This window comes from Protopterus annectens, chromosome 3.part0, assembly GCF_019279795.1.
Source record: "Protopterus annectens isolate FY-2018-M chromosome 3.part0, PAN1.0, whole genome shotgun sequence".
Taxonomy (NCBI): Eukaryota; Metazoa; Chordata; order Ceratodontiformes; family Protopteridae; genus Protopterus; species Protopterus annectens.
The window spans coordinates 898,513,521-898,532,594 of NC_056731.1; the positions used below are offsets into that span (position 1 = coordinate 898,513,521).

Below are 19,074 nucleotides of genomic sequence, written 5' to 3' on the forward strand. Positions count from 1 at the left end.
AGAGTGTGTTTGGCTTTCGCCACCCATTTTAAATGAATTTTGCTATGCCCTTTTTCGAGGTTAGTATACTGTGCCTCTGAACAGTGACACAGAAGTGATACCCGGGGTAAATCTACGATCTCCCATCCACTCAAAGATTCCTCTTGAAGAGAGGAAATGAGGGACTCTGCCTAACCTGGACTGGGATTTTATTCCAGAGTGAAGGGAGCCTCTGGGTTATGAATCTGTCCCTCCAACATGTCCTATTTATTTCAGTGCTGAGGTTCAAGTCTCTCGAGCGCGTAGCTCAATGGGATTTGGATTTTCTGAGGTGCAGCATGTCCATTAATTCCGGGTTGGACATGGCTTTATACGTCAGGCACAGATCGCCTCTGAGCAGGCGGTATGCCACTGCGTAGAGCTGGAGTTTCTTTAACCGGGCAGCATATGGCATCTGTTTGAGCCCTTTGATCCTCTTGGTGAGGTACTTTTGGGGTCTTTCCAGTTGCTGCAGGTGTCTGGTAAGGTACATCCCAATGTCAATGTTGCCCAACTGAAGGAAAGTGTGTCCACTTTCCAGGCCTGTGGATGAACAAAATTTGCATCCTTGAACAAAATTTTTTCAACTGGCAATTTCTGTGGGTAGCAAAGAGATCTATGTCTGGCTGTCCCCATGCCAGAGTTATCTTTGCGAAAAACTTGAGGATGCAACTTCCATTCGTGTGGATCTTTCATATATCTGCTTAGGTTGTCTGCCAGTGTGTTTTCCTTCCCTGGCAGGAATTGTGCCTGTAGTTGAATCTGCAATTCCAGTGCTGTGTTCCATAGGGTCATGGCTTGCCTGCACAGGGGGTATGAAGGAGTTCCCCCCTGTTTGTTTATGTACCACATCACTGTGGTGTTCTGTACTTATCAATAGCTGGCCTGGATGCAGTAGGTCTTTGAAGGTCATAATAGCCTTTTGCACAGCTAGCATTTCCTTTTGGTTGATGTGAAGGTGCTTCTCTTTTCGGGTCCATTTTCCCTGAATGCACTGATCTGTCATGTGTGCTCCCCAGGCGTAGTCTGAGACGTCTGTTGTGATGATTTGAGTTGCTTGAGGTACACAGAAAGGAAGACCTGTGTTTCTTTGGCAAGCTTGAGTCCACCACAAAAATTCCTTTTGAAGGCATGGAATGAGTGGTATAATTGCTTCCAAGCTGTGGCTGTGTTGAGACCATATGTTTTTCAGGTACCATTGAGGTTTCCTCATATGCAGCTTTGCACATGGGATTAGTAGGATGCAAGATGCCATGAATCCCAGAGCCTGCAGGACTTTTCTTGCAGTTAGCCTGGTGTAAGCTGCCATTTTTCTGAAGTGTTGAGACAGTTGCCCTTGCTTGTCTGGCATGAGGTAGGCCATCTGGGTGGTTGTATCCAAGCTGGCACCCAGGAAAATTATTTGTTGAGGGTATTAGTTTTGATTTCTTTTTGTTGAATGTGTATCCCAGGAAGTTAAACAGTTTTATTACAAATGCCAGGTGCTGCAGCAGTATGTCCTTGCTGTCCGCTTGGATCAGGCAGTCGTCCAGATATGGGTAGATTTGTATCCCTTGTAGTCTGCAGAAGGCGATTACTGATGCCAGGCATTTCGTAAACACTCTGGGCGCAGTAGATAAGCCAAAGGGCAATGCAGAGAATTGGTAATGGGTTGAACCTGCAAGAAATCTGAGGTATCTTCTGCAATCTTGTCCGATAGGGACATGCAGGTATGCCTCCTTGAGGTCCAATGTTACCAGCCAAGACTCCTTGCCCAGCGTGGGAAGAAGCTGCTGTAATGTGAGCATCTTGAATTTTGGCACCTGTAGATGTGTGTAGGATGGATAGGTCTAAGATAGGTCTCCAATCTTCGTCTTTCCTTGGTACCAGGAATAGTATGGAATAAAACCCTTGACCTTGTTCTTTTGCAGGTACCTCGAATTGCTTTCATGTCCATGAGAGCTGAAACTTGTTTTTGTGCCTCTGCCCTTTGATTTTGTGGCAAGTTTGGCATGCCTCTCATTTTTGGAAGGGTGTGAAAGTGGAACCTGTAGCCTCTGTCTATAATGTCCAGAATCTTTTAGTTATGTACTTACCATAACTTCGGATGTATGGGATCCATCTCGCCTACATTCATGACAGATGGGTTCGGAGCCGATCCATCGGCTCCGACTCTGCAACTAATACACTAGCACGAAGTCTCTCATTGGCTGGGCTACTCCCTATCCCAGGATGCACTACACCTGCTTCCCCAGATCTTGTTTGTTCGCTTTCATACACCCATGCAAACACAGAAAAAACTAGTAGTCACTATAACCAACTAAAGTTCTTCAAGAAAGAACGCCAAGAAAAAAGTGACTACAGCTCCTCTAAATCCAAATGGAAGGGGAAGGAGGGTGGGTACTTATGAATGTGGCGAGATGGATCCCATACATCCGAAGTTATGGTAAGTACATAACTAAAAGATGTAATGGGATCCTATCTCGCTACATTCATGACAGATGGGACAGCGTCCCTAGCACCTACATCCCGGGTGGCTCATTGGAACACACTCCTGAGAACTGTGGAACCAAAGGAAGCTCTGACTCGAGAAACCACATCCAATTTGTAATGAGAAATGAAAGTGTGCGGAGAAGTCCAGGTTGCCGCAGCACAAATATCATCTATTGATAACTTGGAGTGAAAAGCTACGGAAGTAGCCATTGCCCTGGTAGAATGAGCCTTAACTGGAAAGGGAAGGTCTTTGTTAGCCTGTGAATAAATAAAAATGATACAATCTTTAATCCATTTAGATATGGAGGTTGTTGCTACTGGTTGACCCAATTTGTTCACTGCAAAGGAAACAAACAATTGATTTGATTTCCGCGTTTGAGCGGTTCTATTCAAATAAAAATGCAATTGTCTATGTACGTCCAATTGATGCAAAGTATATTCTGCGTTATTAGAGAATTCTGGGAAAAAGACAGGGAGTTCTATAGTTTGTTGCATACAGAAAGAGGAGGCCACTTTTGGTATAAATGCAGGGTTTAATTTCAATGAAACTCTATGCTTGTGAAAAATCAAATAGGGAGGATCAGAACAAAGGGCTTGAAGTTCTGAAACTCGCCTAGCAGATGTTATGGCTACTAAAAAGGCTGTTTTCCAAGACAGAAATTTTAAATCACAAGTAGCAGCTGGTTCGAAAGGACGGGCAGTTAGGGCAGCAAGAACCATATTCAAATCCCAAGGGGACAGGATGAGATAAAGGAGGCCTAAGGAGCCAAGCCCCTTTAAGGAAAGCCTTACAAAGTTTGTGAGACATCAATGAAGGTTCAAATGAAGCATGAAAATTAGATATCGCCGCTAACTGAACCTTAATGGTAGAAACTGAAGAGCCCGACTGAAAAAGGGAGGCCAGAAAATTCAGAACCTCCGATACTGGTGCAGTGAGAGGATCTATACCCAGTTCTTGAGCCCAGAAGGCAAACCTTTTCCATTTACTGGAATAAAGTTTGATGGTGGAAGGTTTATGAGAAGAAGACAGTATGTGGACCACGTCCGGCAAAAGAGCATTGTCTCGGACTAAGGATGGAAGTGGAGTAACCATGCTGCCAACTTCAGAGACCTGAGAGACGGATGAAGCCGTCCTGACTGATGAGTCAACAGGTCTGGCACCGGATCCAGAAACCATGGACCTTCTATCGCATGCCTCTGTAGGAAAGGAAACCAAACTTGACGAGGCCAGTGCGGGGCAATCAAAATCATCTCGCTCTCCATGTAAATGGCCTTCTGTATCACCCTCGGTAGGAGGGGGAACGGAGGGAAGGCGTAGAAGACCGGGGCCAAATGTGAGTCAGGCGTCCCTGGGAATCTGTCCCTGAGAAGGAAACAGTGTGAAGAACTCTCTGCATTTCGCATTGTGAGGGCTGGCAAACAGGTCGCAGCAAGGAAGACCCCATCTGTTGAAGATTTTCGCAGCTATACCCTGGTTGAGGGACCACTCGTGGGGTAAAAGAATGGTCCTGCTTAATCTGTCCACAATCACATTGGACTTCCCCGGTATGTGCGTTGCCATTCGAAAGCGGTTGGTAGCTACCGCCCAGTGCCAAAGTCTCATGGCTTCTCTGCATAGTGGGTAAGACCTGGTCCCACCTTGCTTGTTTATGTACCACACCACCGACATGTTGTCGGATAGGATAGTAATCGGGCCCTGTGGGAGAGCGTGATGGAGAGCTTGGAGTACCAATAGTACCGCTCTCATCTCCAGGACATTGATATGCAAATGCGTTTCCTGGATCTGCCATGTGCCTTGGACCGACCTGTCCAGGTAATGACCCCCCCACCCTACCTGGGAGGCGTCCGTAGTCACAGTGGCAACGGGACGTTGAGGTATAAAGGGTCGCCCCTGGTCAAGATTTGATTGGAGAAGCCAGCAATGCAGATCTCGACGGCAACCTTCCGTGATTATGATTAAGTGGTTCAAGGGAAGTTCCTGATAAGACCATTGAACCGACAGTAGCCATTGTAAAATTCGCATGTGAAGTCTGGCCAAGGGAACTAAAAGTATGGTCGACGCCATCGAGCCCAACAGTTGTAGGATCCGATGGGCCGGGGCTCTTTGTAGGGGGAGACAGGATTTGACTTGATCTTGTAAGACCTGAATTCTTGCTGCCGGTAAAAGGCGCATTCTTTTGTGTCTAAGTCTGCGCCTATGAAAGTAATACGCTGAGATGGCTGTAGTACAGATTTTTGCAAATTGAGCGTGATCCCCAAGAAACGGCCCAAGGTGAGCGTGGCTCTGCGCTTGGAGTAGTAGATGCTCGGAGGTGGCAGTAAGGAGCCAGTCGTCTAGATAAGGAAACACCTGGAATCCCAGACTTCTCAGGTGAGCAGTTACTACTGCCAGACACTTGGTGAACACCCTGGGGGCTGTGGTGAGACCAAAGGGCAGTGCTCAGAATTGGTAATGACTGACTCGAGGAGCGTAAATGTCTCCTTGACTCCAGGAGCGTAAATGTCTCCTGGACTCTTGAGCTATGGGAATGTGATAGTAAGCGTCCTGGAGATCTATGGAGCACATCCATGCATCTTTTTCCAGCAAAGGAAGAATAGATTGAAGAGTGACCATTCGGAATTTGGACTTCTTTACGAAACGATTCAATGAACTGAGGTCCAAAATGGGCCTGAAGTCCCCTGTCTTTTTTGGTACCAAAAATAATTTTGAGTAAGTTCCTGATCCGATCTGGTCGATGGGGACAGGCTGGATGGCTCTTTTTTCTAGCAGCTTTGAAACCTCTAATGCTGCCTGATCCCGCTGACTGGGTGGTACGTCCGGGATTTCCCTTAAAGAAAGGGGGGGTTTGTTGAAGGGGATGATATATCCTCCGGTAATGATGCTAAGCACCCACTGATCGCTTGTTATGGATTCCCAAGCTTGAGGGTGCGCCGCAAAGCGACCCCCGACTGGCTCCAGAGATGCAGTGTCGGACAACAACTCAGGAACGCTGGTTGTATGAAGAACCACGAAAGGAATCGCGGTCTCCAGAGTTACGGGGGCCTCTGCCACCTCTGGGGCGGCGTCTTCCAAAATCCCCCCCCCCCTGCCTCTGGAGGGGGAATCACTGGGTGGAGTAGGGAAAGACTTCTGAGATTTTCTAAACCACATTTTCCCTCCTCTCCCAGCCTTGGGGTAAGGCCTAGAAGGAGCGGAAAATCGGGCCCCAATGGCAGTCAAAGTCTTGCCCTCCTGCTCGCACAGAGTTAGTGTGTCCTTCACCTTGGGTCCAAACAAAGATGACCCATCAAAGGGGGCGACGGCGAAGGAAGACTTGAAGGCCTCCATGACGAACATAAGCGTAACCAGGCTCGTCTCCTGAGGGCAATGCCTGTTCCAGCTGCTCTACGCCCCTTGACTGCATATGAAATGAGCCTCATGGACGAGTTAACAATAGAAAAGAGGGTAGTCATCTGTGCGCCAACAGTCGGGGCCAGCGCCTCAGGTAGGTTACCAACAAGAGAGTCATTTAGCTCTTTGAGAAGATCCCTTTGGAGCCTCGTAAAATGACATAAGTAGTTCAGCGACCGTAATGCAAAGGCCGCTGAAGAGAGGGTACGCCTTCCGTACCTATCCATGCTCCTAGAATCCTTATTAGGAGGATGAATAGCGTCGAAGCCTCTGCCACGTCCTGCTGTGTGGCAGAAGCCACCACCAAAGCATCTACAGGCACACCCTTTGTGAGAAACTCCTTCTGGGGGCTGACAAAATTTATTGGGCCTCGAGGCACCGGTTCCACAGAATCAGGGTGTTCCCACGCCTGAGAAACCAAATCAAGGAGTTCATCAAAGGCGGAGACACCCAGGAGGCGGAAGGCTGGGCCCCAAAGGCCTTGAGGAAGACTGACTCCTCAGCTGAAGGGGTTTTGGCTTGCCAGTCACCTCTCTGTCTCAGAATCTCCAAGATGTCTGAGAAGGAGATATCATCCGAAGATGATTTGGGAGACCCTTCTGCGTCATCGAGGTCAGTATCCGATGTAACAGACTCATCTTGGGAGTCTCGTGCTTCCTCTTACACAACTTCTTCCTTTGTGGTTCGCCCGAAGCAGATTCGGACGGACCACCCGAAGAAGGGAACCGCCGATGGGGTATCCTCAGGCCCTGGGGCCCCGCTGCCGGGGGGCTGCAACACAACAGAGGCACCAGTCTCCAGTTCTAGGGACGGTGAGGTAGAATCTTGTTGAACCGGCAAAGACATGGCTAGCGCGCTCCTCATGACCTCAAAGGCCGGACCTCCAGAATCCAAGGAAGTCGCTGGTCTAGAGGCCACGATGGCACCAGGAATTCCAGCAGCCGATGCTCCAAGAGGAAGACTAGGTACCGAAGCACCCAAACCTAAAGTGTTCCCTTCGGCTCCGGCTGAAGAAGTCGCAGTGCCAAACCCCGAACCGGAGGACAGGGTAGGAAGCACAGTCGGAACAGAGAGGCCTGTAAGGGGTCTCTGCTCCGACCGTATGGCTCCACATTGCTCCACCACCACCGGCTCCAACGGCTCCAAAGAGGTTGGAGGAGGAATTAAATGTGTTGGAAGAGGGATCGGCTCCGAAGCAAACTGTGCTGGAGCCGAGACCATTTTAGTAAACACTGGAGATTGGAATAGCCTCTGTAAAACCCTATCCAGGTCCGAATCTGAAAGTCGAGGATTTAGAGGAGGTAGACAATCGAGACGACTTTCCTCTCGGCTCCGAGAGAGAAGGGGACCGGCTCCGAAATGGCTCCAATGCTATCGGCGCCGACTCCACCACAGCATGGACCACCATCGGCACCGAAGGAGCCTTCTTCGGAGCCGAGGGGGAAGAGTCTGAGCTGCACACTTCCACCGGCTCCGAAGTCATTGGAACCGATGGAGGTGATTCACCTCTCGATGCTCCCACTTGCGGCTCCGAAGGCAATGGAGCCGAAGTAGGAGGTATCGAGGCAGACCCTTCGACCCTTGGCCCCGAAGTCAGTGGAGCCGAGGAAGAAGAGGTCAATTTAGACTTTTTAGTAGTCGGCTCCGACGGACTTGTCGGAGCCGATGATCTTTTCTTTTTGGAAGCAACAGGTGGATCTAAGGCTTCCTCAAAAGAAGGTTTAATAAGCCCTTTCAATATCAACTTGTTCTTGCGTTCTTGAAGAACTCTAGCGGAGAACGCATGACAGACGCTACAAGTCTCTTGCAGATGTTTCGGCCCCAAACAATAAACACAGACTGAATGACTGTCTGTAATGGACATCTTGTAATTGCACAGAGTGCATTTTTTAAAACCTGACTTTTGTTCCTTAGACATGATACAAGCCACAACAAGGAAAAAACTCTATAGAAATCTTACTCAACAAGTATAGCACTATACACAAAAAAGTGCCAACTGAAAAGCGCGAGACACACTGGCGCGAGAACCGGTGAAAGTTTACCTCACAAAAATTAGAAAAACAGTTAAACGGCCCAAAGCCCTCTAATTTAAACGGGCTTTGCCCGAAACACAACTAACCAAAAGTTAATTAAACTAATAGCACTGAAAGGTAGGGCAAAGGCCCTCTAACTTAAATGGGCCTTGCCCGACAGTATAAATCAAATTTTAGGAAACACTCAAGCACTCCAACAAAAACTTAAGAAATAGAAAGCAATAGCTGTTAAAACAGCTGTTTGGTTAATAGAGACAAAAAATTCCCTAGGTCAAGGACCAATAAGGTAAAAAGAACCACTTAGCTCCAGCCAAGTCGAGACCACGTCCAGCTTGTTAAGCGGCAAACGAGATCTGGGGAAGCAGGTGTAGTGCATCCTGGGACAGGGAGTAGCCCAGCCAATGAGAGACTTCGTGCTAGTGTATTAGTTGCCGAGTCGGAGCCGATGGATCGGCTCCGAACCCATCTGTCATGAATGTAGGCGAGATAGGATCCCATTACATCCATTTGTCTTTTGTAACAATATGCCAATTTTTTGAGAATAATGTCAGTTTTCCGCCCAAAGGTGCTGCCATTAAAGCTTTGCTTGGCAGGTGTAGGGGGAAGTCATTGTGTCTGTTTTCTAAAAGAGTGTGACCTATCTTCTGCACCTCTTGGGGTTGGTGCTTGCCACTGTCTGGCTCTGAAAGATCCTGGAGGTTGCCCTCTACCCCTTGGGCGCCTGTATCTACCCCTTTGAGGTCTGTCCGTGGCTGGAAAGGACCAATTTTTTTGAAGGCCAGTTTCTGCTGAAACGTGGAGGCTGTACCTGCAGGAAATCTTTCACGGTTTGCATTGATTTCACGTTTTCCTCCATTTTCTTTAGCACCAAACAATACATCTTTTTGAAGAGGTGCATCTCATAATTTAGCTTTGACATGATCTGGTAAGGTTTGCTCTTTGAGCCAAGCATGCCTACGTATAACAGACCCCGTAACAGCAGCTCTACACGAGGCCTCTAAAGCATCAAAACCACACTGCAAGGTATGTTTACCCACTTGCTCTGCACCATGCAACAAATCCTGCAACTCTTCAATCTGGTTGTGTCATCTTGCTGTTCAGATGAGATACCAAAAACTGTTGATACTTTAACATATGGAACTGACAGTTTAATGCCCTCATGGTTAAAGTGGCCGAGGTGTACACCTTTCCCCCCCACCTTTCTAAAGCTCTGGAATCTCTCTCTGAAGGTAATGGGTATATTAGCAGTAGAGGCCTTAATTCCCTTGGGACCCTGTGAAATTGTTTCTGGGTCAGTAGTATGGCTTTTATACAGAAACTGGTGGGAGTCAGGAACCCAGTAATACCCGTCTGGTTTAACAGGAGCTGGAGGCAAAGAATGTGGATTAAGGCTGGCTTCTATGTACACATCATCCAATACATCTAAAACAGGAGGGACAGCCAGAGGCCTATGCTGGGGGAGCAGAAGAAATTCCCTGAGCCTTTTGTTGGAGTCTGAGTAATCTTGGCCTTCCCAATAAAAGTGTTCCTTCAATGTATGCAGGGTTTCCCCAAAAGAGAAGTCCTCGGGGGGGGCGAGGGAATAGACTCCTCTGCATCAGAGTCTTCGAATGGAGAATAGGCATAATCCTGGTCCTCAGATAGTTCTGAGATAATAGAAGCTGGATCTAAAGAAGGGTAGTCTTCCTCTAATCTGGGCCTTTTGTCAGAGGGGGGTTGAGAACCCCTGATAAGAGTAATCAAATCCTCAGCCATTTTAAGCATCAGTTTTTTAGGCATGGTGCCTTGACAGGGGGTCTGAGGAACCGTTTTTTTTGGTTTTCATGGCTGCTTTAGATTTAGTGAAGGCTTTAATAGAGAAGGAGAAAGGCCTGAAGACCCCTTGAGAAATGGCAGGCCTGTCTAAATTCTGAGTTTCCCCGCCAGGAGTGGCGTCGGGATCTGTAGTAGGAATGGGGGCAGAGAAGCCTGCGACCTCGGGTACTGAAGACACTGGTAATGCATTGTCATCGGTAGTCAGGGGCTGCGTAGGCGCCTCGCTGAGTACCGGAGAACCGGTAGTCGGCCTTAGCGTGGTTTCAGTAGGTGGTGCGGACCTCGTATGTCGGTCCTTATCTTTGTGTTTTTTGCTCAAAACTGGAGTCAGTATCCGATGACATAATATAATTAAATTTTTTGCCGAAAGTGAAGGGCGAACACTGACTGATGCTTAATAGTGCGTTTATTGAATCTAGCACAGAAACGGCAGGCCGAGACGTCGTGGTCTGGGCCTAAGCAAGGTATACAGAAAGAGTGGAAATCCTTATGCGGTATTTGCTTCCCACAAGAAATGCAATTATTAACTTTGTCTGACATTGGTCTGATGCAAGAAAAGTTTCCCCAATGGGGTACTTAGCTTTCAAGACGACTTCGGCTGAAATACTTTCGTAAATCTCAGGAGCTGGCCGACCGGCACTTGCGAACTGCTTCTGCTTCGGGCACCACGTGGCAAGAAAGACTGAAGAATGTGGCGGCTGCCTCTTTTATACCCCTGCCACACTGACGTCAGTGAAGAAGCGACGACAACCGACGCCGGACCTAGACTTTGGAATTCGGCCGACCGAGAACCCGCCTTACGGCAGGATAACCCATCTGTTATGACTGCAGCTGTATGCACGATGAACATCTGGTTTGGAGTGTGACATGGCTCCAGCAATTCAAACCATGTGGGTTCTGTCCTTGAGCCAGGTTGCAACCCATCTAGTGACATAGGGGTTTATATTTAAGCTGGTGAGCTTATCTATAATGCCCGAGTGGGGTATTGTATCAAAGGCTTTTGCGAGGTCCAGGTAGGCTGTGTGGACGACCTTCCTCTTGTCAATGGCCTTGGTGACAGTTTCAAAGAAATCGACCAGGTTTAACAGGCTGGATCTGCCCTTAAAGCTGAACTGAGTAGGATCCAGTGTCTGTAGGTCCCCAATATCTTTATTTATGAGGTCCATGATGATCCTTTCTATAGCTTTGCAGACCAAGCTAGTCAGGCTTATGGGACGATAGTTTCCAGGATCCATTGAGGCACCACCTTTGTGGAGAGGGACCACTGTTGCTGTATGCCACTCTTTGGGTACATATCCTGTAGTAAGGCTGAGACTGAACAGTAGTTTTATGTTTGGGTTTAGTTCTTCTTGGAGTTCATGTAAGATGCAGCCTGGGACACCGTCTGGTCCCACTGATGCTGTGTTTTTTGCTTTGGAGAGGGCGGCTCTTACTTGAGCATCTGAGATGTCAGGGGGGCAACACTCTGCTGGGATAGATATTTGCCCTTTTGGTGGGGAAGGGGGGGGTTTGCACTGAAACTGTCAGCTAGGATGTTGGCAATGTCTGTGGATTCGGTGTATTTTTTGTCATTTTGGACCAATTCTAAGCATATCTAGGAATTCCCACCCAGGTTCCTAACATAACTAAAGAAAGCCTTGTGATTATCCCTAGTGTCCTGTGCAATTTTTCTCTCAAAGCTGGCCTTAGACGATTTTAGGAGTGCCCGTAGTTTTTTTTTGCTAATACTGATCAGAGATGCCTTCCCTTTTTGGGATTTTGCTCTATCATGTAGTAGCTTCCTCCTCCTATTGTATAACTTTTTTATAGCTGGGGTCCACCAGACAGGACGCCTACCTTTGGAGGATTGGGTCTTGGTTTTATTTGGGATTGCATGATCCATGCATTCCTGAAGGTGTTCATAGAATGCGTTTATAAAGGATTTCTGCGGTCTGGGCCATATTTTCCACAGGCCCGGGGGCTTTGAAGGATTCCACCTCGGTTTTGAGGAGTGTGAAATTTGCTTTAGAGAAGTTTTTCACTGTGGTTTTCTGGGCAGGGGCTGGGGTCAGGATGTGAATATCTAGTGAGATTAGTTTATGGTCTGATCTTACCAGTGAGGGATACACTTCTGGTCTGGAGCATAGAGTCCCCATGTTGGTGATGATCAGGTCCAGTATGTTTTCCCCTCTTGTGGGAGTGGTAACAAGTTGTTCCATAGCATTTGAGTTTATAAATTCTAGGAACCTTTGGGCTAGGGTGAGCTAGAGTAATGCTCCCAAGTCTATGTTTGGGTAGTTGAAGTCGCCCAGTAGGATGGTGTTTGGAGAGACCTTCATATTTTCCAGTGCTCTCAGGAAGGTAGAGTGGTGTCCCTGGGTTTGGGGGGGTGGTCTGTAGCAGGCTATAAACTGGAAGGCAGTTTTACCCACTGTTCGTTGCACATGGATAGTCTCTGATGCTTTGTGCTATGCCACCAACCTGCAGATGTGGGTATCTTTGATGAATATTTATACTCCCCTCCTTTTGTGGTTCGGTCCAAGTTTTGGGGCCGAAAAATATGGTATGAGGTATAACCTGGTAGTGCTGGGTTGCTTTCAGGAGCCTTGAGCCAGGTTTCTGTTACTGCACAGATATCGATGTTCTCCATACTAAGGAGAGTTTAGAGTGCGTGCATCTTGAGGTTTAGACTTCTGGCACTGAGTAGCATTACTCTTAGTTTCTTATCCCTTGTGATACCCATGGAGGTGGGTTTGTCTTTTGAGCCTTGCCTAAAAAAGGCACTATGGGGGTGGAAAGAGCATTTGCCAATACCCAAAAGCCCAGGGGTGACAGGTGCAAGCAGTCCTTAGCGAAGCATTGTGGCTTGTCGAGCATGTCATCCCAGGCTGACAGGCATTGGATCCCCTTTGAATGACACCAATACTTAAACCAATTGTTGAAATTGATAATCTTGTCTTCATATCGTGGCATCATTCTTGATGAGGGTAAGATGCTACTCAAGGTCAGGGTCATACCGGCCTGGGCTACATGCTCAGAGAGCTCCTCTATGTCTCCTTTCATGTAGTCCAGGGAGGTACGTCTCGGGTCATTCACACCAGCATGGACAATGACTGAGTCATATTTGTACTTGCCTTGGACTGACCTGAGTGCTTGTGTTATGTGGCGGATCCTAGCGCCAGACAGGCAGCTCACCGTGACCTTCTCCTTGTACAGCCTGGTGAGCGGGACGTCAGTGTGCCTGAAGATAGAGTCACCTATTACAAGTGTATCAGGTGTGTTTAGCCTTAAGGACTGTGACTGTTCGGCACACTGGCTTTGTGAGCTATGTGTTGCACGTGTTTTTTTTTGGGGTAGCGGTTGCTTGGGTGTCTGCTTTGGAGGTGTCTGCTGCTTAGACAGATTTTTATTTAGAGCCTCCGAATATGTTTTTGTGCATTTGTGTGTTTGGTTTGTTGTCGTGGTAGGTCTATGAGAGACTGGAATTGTAGTGAGTGTGGTTTCCTTCTCCTCCTGACTGGTTACTCCAGTATTGAGTTGAGAGATTAGCCTCCAGTTTGGCTATATGGTTGCATCTCTAACATGTGTTGGAATTTATTGGGAGGAGGAGAGGGTTGTGTGCGTACATGAGGCAGTTGTAACATTGCCTCAAGATTCCCAGATTCACCAGCTGGACCGGAGAGGAGATTGACAACTGACCTTTGGACATGCTAGAATAGTATTGGGAATTCTTTTATAATTGAAAAAAGGGCCAATGGGGAACAAGGTACTCAAGGGGAGTTTGTGAGGGTGTAGTGCTTTTAATTTTTTAGTGTTGACATATAATTGCTTTAGTGAGCAAGTGCCAGGCTTTAGAGTAGGAATAGGGTGTTTATTATGAGAACTAGATCAGTTCCAAGGGAAAAAGTGAAGAGCAGACTTTGTGGAGGAGAGAATGGTTTAAACCCAATTAAGCGGCGTTGCCCGATGCTGCGCTATGCGCAAAATCGCGCAAAGCCGCGCTAAAGCGGGTTTTATACAGGGGGACTTGAAAGAGCTAGAAATTGGCCCAAAATGGCCAATAGACTACCAGATTCTTGTGCTGGGAACACTCCTCCAGGGATAGATAGGTTGCTCTAAGCTCCCCATTGCCACTGGTGAACAAAGAAGCCTCCCTTTATCCAAGAAAGGAAATGGGCAACACAGGAACTTTCCAAAAGTCCAGAGTACAGCAAAGCCTGTACTTGGACTATTCTAGGTCAGGAAAGATGGGAAACAAGGATATTTTTTTTTTCTTTTTTGCAACAAACAGCAGGAAAATGCAATAAATATGTAACACAGGCTAGCGCACTTGAGTGTGTAGCCTCAACAGGTAAATGCAACAAACAGGACAAACTTTAAAATTCAGTTCCACAAACAGGATTTCTTGTAGTTTTTAGCCTGATTTTAGAAAATTACTTTCCTGCTCCATAGTTACAAATGAAGTAGGAAGAGCATCTCAATGAGCTACTGTCCAAATAAGTTATCATGGGATCTAGCCACTCTTCAAGCAGCATTTTACTTTGCAACACCGCACTCTGTGGAGCAAATTCTAGTTTTATCTTTAAACTGCAACACATTTTACCAAATGGTAAAAGCAATTTACCATTTTATAAATTTTTCACAAATTACTGAAAGGTAAACAATGTAGCTTTTTTTTACTTTGACCTTTGTACACAGTTGCTTACATGGTTTTGCTAATTTGATACAGCTTTCATTACAGCTACTACATTTTTCCTGCATTTTTCATTCGGAGTGAAAACTTTTCCCAGTTCATTAAAGTCTTCCCACTTAGGGGTATCTCTGCTCCATGCAGTGTGAAAATGCATCCACTACCACGGCGGACTTGTCAGGCTACCTAAAGCAATAGCCTGGAATCAGGAAGCCCATTGGGGAAACAAATATCTACCTGCAAAGTGCCTGAAAGCAGGGAGGACAGATGGTTTTAATTCGTAAAATTGGACACAAATATACTGAAGTGAACTGCCACAGATCACAGAATTCTGTATTGACAAAATGTAATAAGCACAGAGACCAATGATCTGGCTTGAATCCAAACCCCCCATACCAACTTGTCCAACCCACAGAGAGGGCTAACAAAATTGCCCCACTGCTTGTTGAGATGTCATATCATAGCAAGGTCTATGACAACACAGAGGATTTCAGGTACAGATCAGCCATAAGTCCTACAGTATGCAAATTACTGATCTGAGTAGCTCTACCGCTGCACCCTTAGCGACTACCCACAGGATACCATGTGTGTTCCCAACAAAGGCTGGAGGTACCAGAGTTTAGACATGATGATGTATGTAAAAGCCTGGTCCATATTTGGATCAGTAAAAAACATGCTGGTGTTTTACCACTCAACCAAAGAACTCCTTGTTGACTGAGAATTACTCTCAAGAAAATGTAAGTGTTGGCACCACATATACCAGAGATGCACTTAAGTTTCCTTAAGCATAACCAGAGGGATAATGAAACTCAGAGAGCATGTTTAAAATAGCCTTAAGAATGGTCTTCACAGACACAGCAAGTAAACAGGAAGAGAACAGAGCAGCACCATCTTTTCATTGGTGATAGATAAGCAGTAGTAGTTGCTTGTGCTCAAAAAAACAGCTTAGAGAATGCATTTTGTTTCCAAGTGGCAAACAGACAAAGAATTCAAGGATGTCACCAGTCTGGTGAAGCACTGGTATGTGCAAGTCTCTCTAACTACTTCTGGAACTTTGCTGGGATAAATGTGAATTACCTGCAACAGGAGATAAGCAGAGTGGCAGGAGCATTTTCTGAATACTTTGGTAACTGTGTAAAGCCTAAAGGTGAAGTACGTGAAATGAAAGCGCTTTCAATTCAACAAAGGAATTGTGTGTTCTTTGCAAAACTGATAAACCATTGCATGTCCAGTGCAACTACCGTTTTTACTAAAAACGGACTGGAAAACAAAGCATTCTGAAAGTAACAGGTGCACACACACACACACACACACACACACACACACACGAGCGAGCACACACACACACACACACACACACACACACACACGAGCGAGCACACACACACACACACACACACACACCGCGCACACACACACACCGCGCACACACACACACCGCGCACACACACACACACACACCGCGCACACACACACACACACCGCGCACACACACACACACACACACAGCGGCGCACACACGCACAGACACACACACACACACACACACACCCACCCACACACAAGCCAGCGCACACACACACACACACACGAAGCGCACACACACACACACACCACACACACACACACACACACACACACACACACACGGCGCACACACACACACACACACACGGCGCACACACACACACACACACACCGGGCGCACACACACACACACACACACACACACACACACACACGAGCACACACACACACACACACACACGAGCACACACACACACGAGCACACACACACACACACACACACAGGAGCACACACACACACACACACACACACACACGGCGAGCACACACACACACACAGACAGCGGCGCACACACACACACACACACAGACAGCGAGCACACACACACACACACACACACACACACGAGCGAGCACACACACACGAGCGAGCACACACACACACACACACACACACACACACACACACACACACACACACACACACACACACACACACACACACACACACACACACACGGCGCACACACACACACACACACACACACACACACACACACACACACACGAGCACACACACACACACACACACACACACACACACACACACACACACACACACACACACGAGCGAGCACACACACACACACACACACACACGAGCGAGCACACACACACACACACGAGCGAGCACACACACACACACACACGAGCGAGCACACACACACACACACACGAGCGAGCACACACACACACACACACACACACACGAGCGAGCACACACACACACACGAGCACACACACACACGAGCGAGCACACACACACGAGCGAGCACACACACACAAGCGAGCACACACACACAAGCGAGCACACACACAAGCGAGCACACACACAAGCGAGCACACACAGCACTACAAACTTGTACATTGATGAAAGGCCCCAAAAAAGTCAGAGTGCAAGGAAAAACTGTCTTTAGTAAAACCCTCATTCGCTTTCTAACTGAAGAAACCCGTAGCATTTAGCATGATGGGTTTCGCCAAGGTAAGGTAATTTGGTCTCAAACACAGGAAGCATTTTCAGAAATGGTGGAATGATCCTTACCTGTACTACATATTTTGCAATCTTGTCTTATAAGCTCCCTCACACAATGGTCACTGGTAAATTTGAACCAACTACAACTGAAAAGGTCTCAACGCCTCCTAGTCACCTATGGGACAGGGAGGTACAAAGTACAGTGTGAGCAACTTGCCTCAAAAATTGATGTTCATTTAGCAAATCTTCACTGCAGTAGTACTATTTAGCACTGGTACTTCTAGAAGGTGGACATAAAAATCATTCTACCCTTCTGTCCAACTTCAAGGATTTTGCACACATCCCTTGCAAACACAGCTCCCCCTTATCCAATGATGGGCAAGTGTCCAACATTTTCTATCCTTGGTCCATTACTCAACCTGTACCCACTATGGATGTTGCCCCTTAAACTTAAGGCTGAGACAGAAATGCTGGAGGACACACATGGGTCCAGTTAACAAAAGGAAGACAGGAAAACTCCTGTTGGATATCCAGCTAGTACAGTCTTTCTTCCATCACCCTCAGAGTGGGAATGAAGTAGATAGCTGGATGACCTGGTTTAATCCAGCTTGGGGGCAGGGGGATAGCCTTAGGTCTAACCTTATCTTTAAGGCAAAACACTTTAGGTTCTTTGCATGATAGCTTACAACTCCGATATCATGGACAACTGCCCCCAGTATAGGAATTTCAAAGTTAACATATGGGGACAAAAACTGAGCCAAAATAGTCTTCTGGATTAGAAGATGCTAAACTGAGGTAAGGTGGTGAGAATTTTCATTTGAAGCATCAAATATTAGCAACAGCTGAACTGATAGGCAAAGACTTATCCTGCTTATTTTCTTTGTCCCCATCCCTGCTGACCATCAAGCCTCCAACTGTATGGGGCCTAATCATCCACTACACTGCAGATGCCACCCATTGTTAGGGCAAGAGCTTTGCAGAGGGTGCCCATCATTAAGATGGCCAGGAGGGTGTTATTTTGCCATTGCCTGCATCCCAGCAATAAAGGGGGTTGTAATTGCTTAATGGCACCCCAAGACTGGATGAATTAAAAGATCTACATTAGTAGAGACAGACATTCTCTTCTCATACTGGTACATACCTTCACACACCAGCATTAAAGGCTACTACCAGATGATGGCTTGGTGAGCCTAATGTCCACCACCAGGATGTTCATTTGTGTTGCTGCCCTCTTCAAAGGATCATGACAGTGTGCATCTACCCCCCCTCCCAGGAGTCTACAAACCCTCACCTGCTAGCTCCACCACAATCCTGAGGTGCTAATCAAACCCTGGTCACCCACAGCTACAATATGTATCTCTCTCCCCTCTGTAGCACCACTCCTGCCATGAATGGAGGATTTTGAACCAAGTCTCATGAGTGGTCATGAGTAAAGGAATTGATCTGAGGAAATAAACTAGCAAAGCTGTAGTCATTAAGTGACCAAGTTATCCTTTTGCTTCTGTATACATGCTGTAACTGCACACAGTAAAAATACTTTGCCTTAACATTTAAAAGAATTGTAAATATTTAAATAACTAGAACCGTATTTAACTAGGACTGATCACAACACAGGTATTTTACCACAAGACTTTGATAGGTAATTTCTCTCCAAGTAATACTGCTATCAAACCTTTAGTGACTTTCAAATTGAATTTGACAGATTAGGATGCAGTGTGTGGGTCAAACAGATAAATTACAATGGATGGAGAAATTTTGTAGAAGACATAGATATTACCTGGGATTAATAAATGTATTGGCATCTAGGAGGCATGGAAAGGAAGACTGATACAGAAGTTACTCCCAAACAGAAGTGGGTACCCAGAAAATTGATAAGGAATTTGTAAATAGTGAGCATGTGTATCAGAAAGAGGACTGAAGTCAGGGCAACAGTGTTTTCAGATTCTGCATAGTTGTAAATCCAGCTACAAACCGAAGGAAAAAACTGCAATGCACTGGAATTTAAGTGCCAAACATGCAACTCAAAAAGCAGATAAAGGGTGAAGTTTTGATAACCCAGCTTTCTCAACTGATATAATAAAAGAGCTGGGAACTGTAAAGCTCATTAAGAAAATTG

General features: G+C 46.7%; 1 protein-coding gene across 2 annotated transcripts in view; it reads right to left on the minus strand.

Moving 5' to 3' along the window:
• The window catches only part of MCM4 (minichromosome maintenance complex component 4), a 314,512-nt gene that overhangs the window by 165,578 nt on the left and 129,860 nt on the right, over positions 1-19,074 (minus strand). The window lies entirely within an intron of this gene.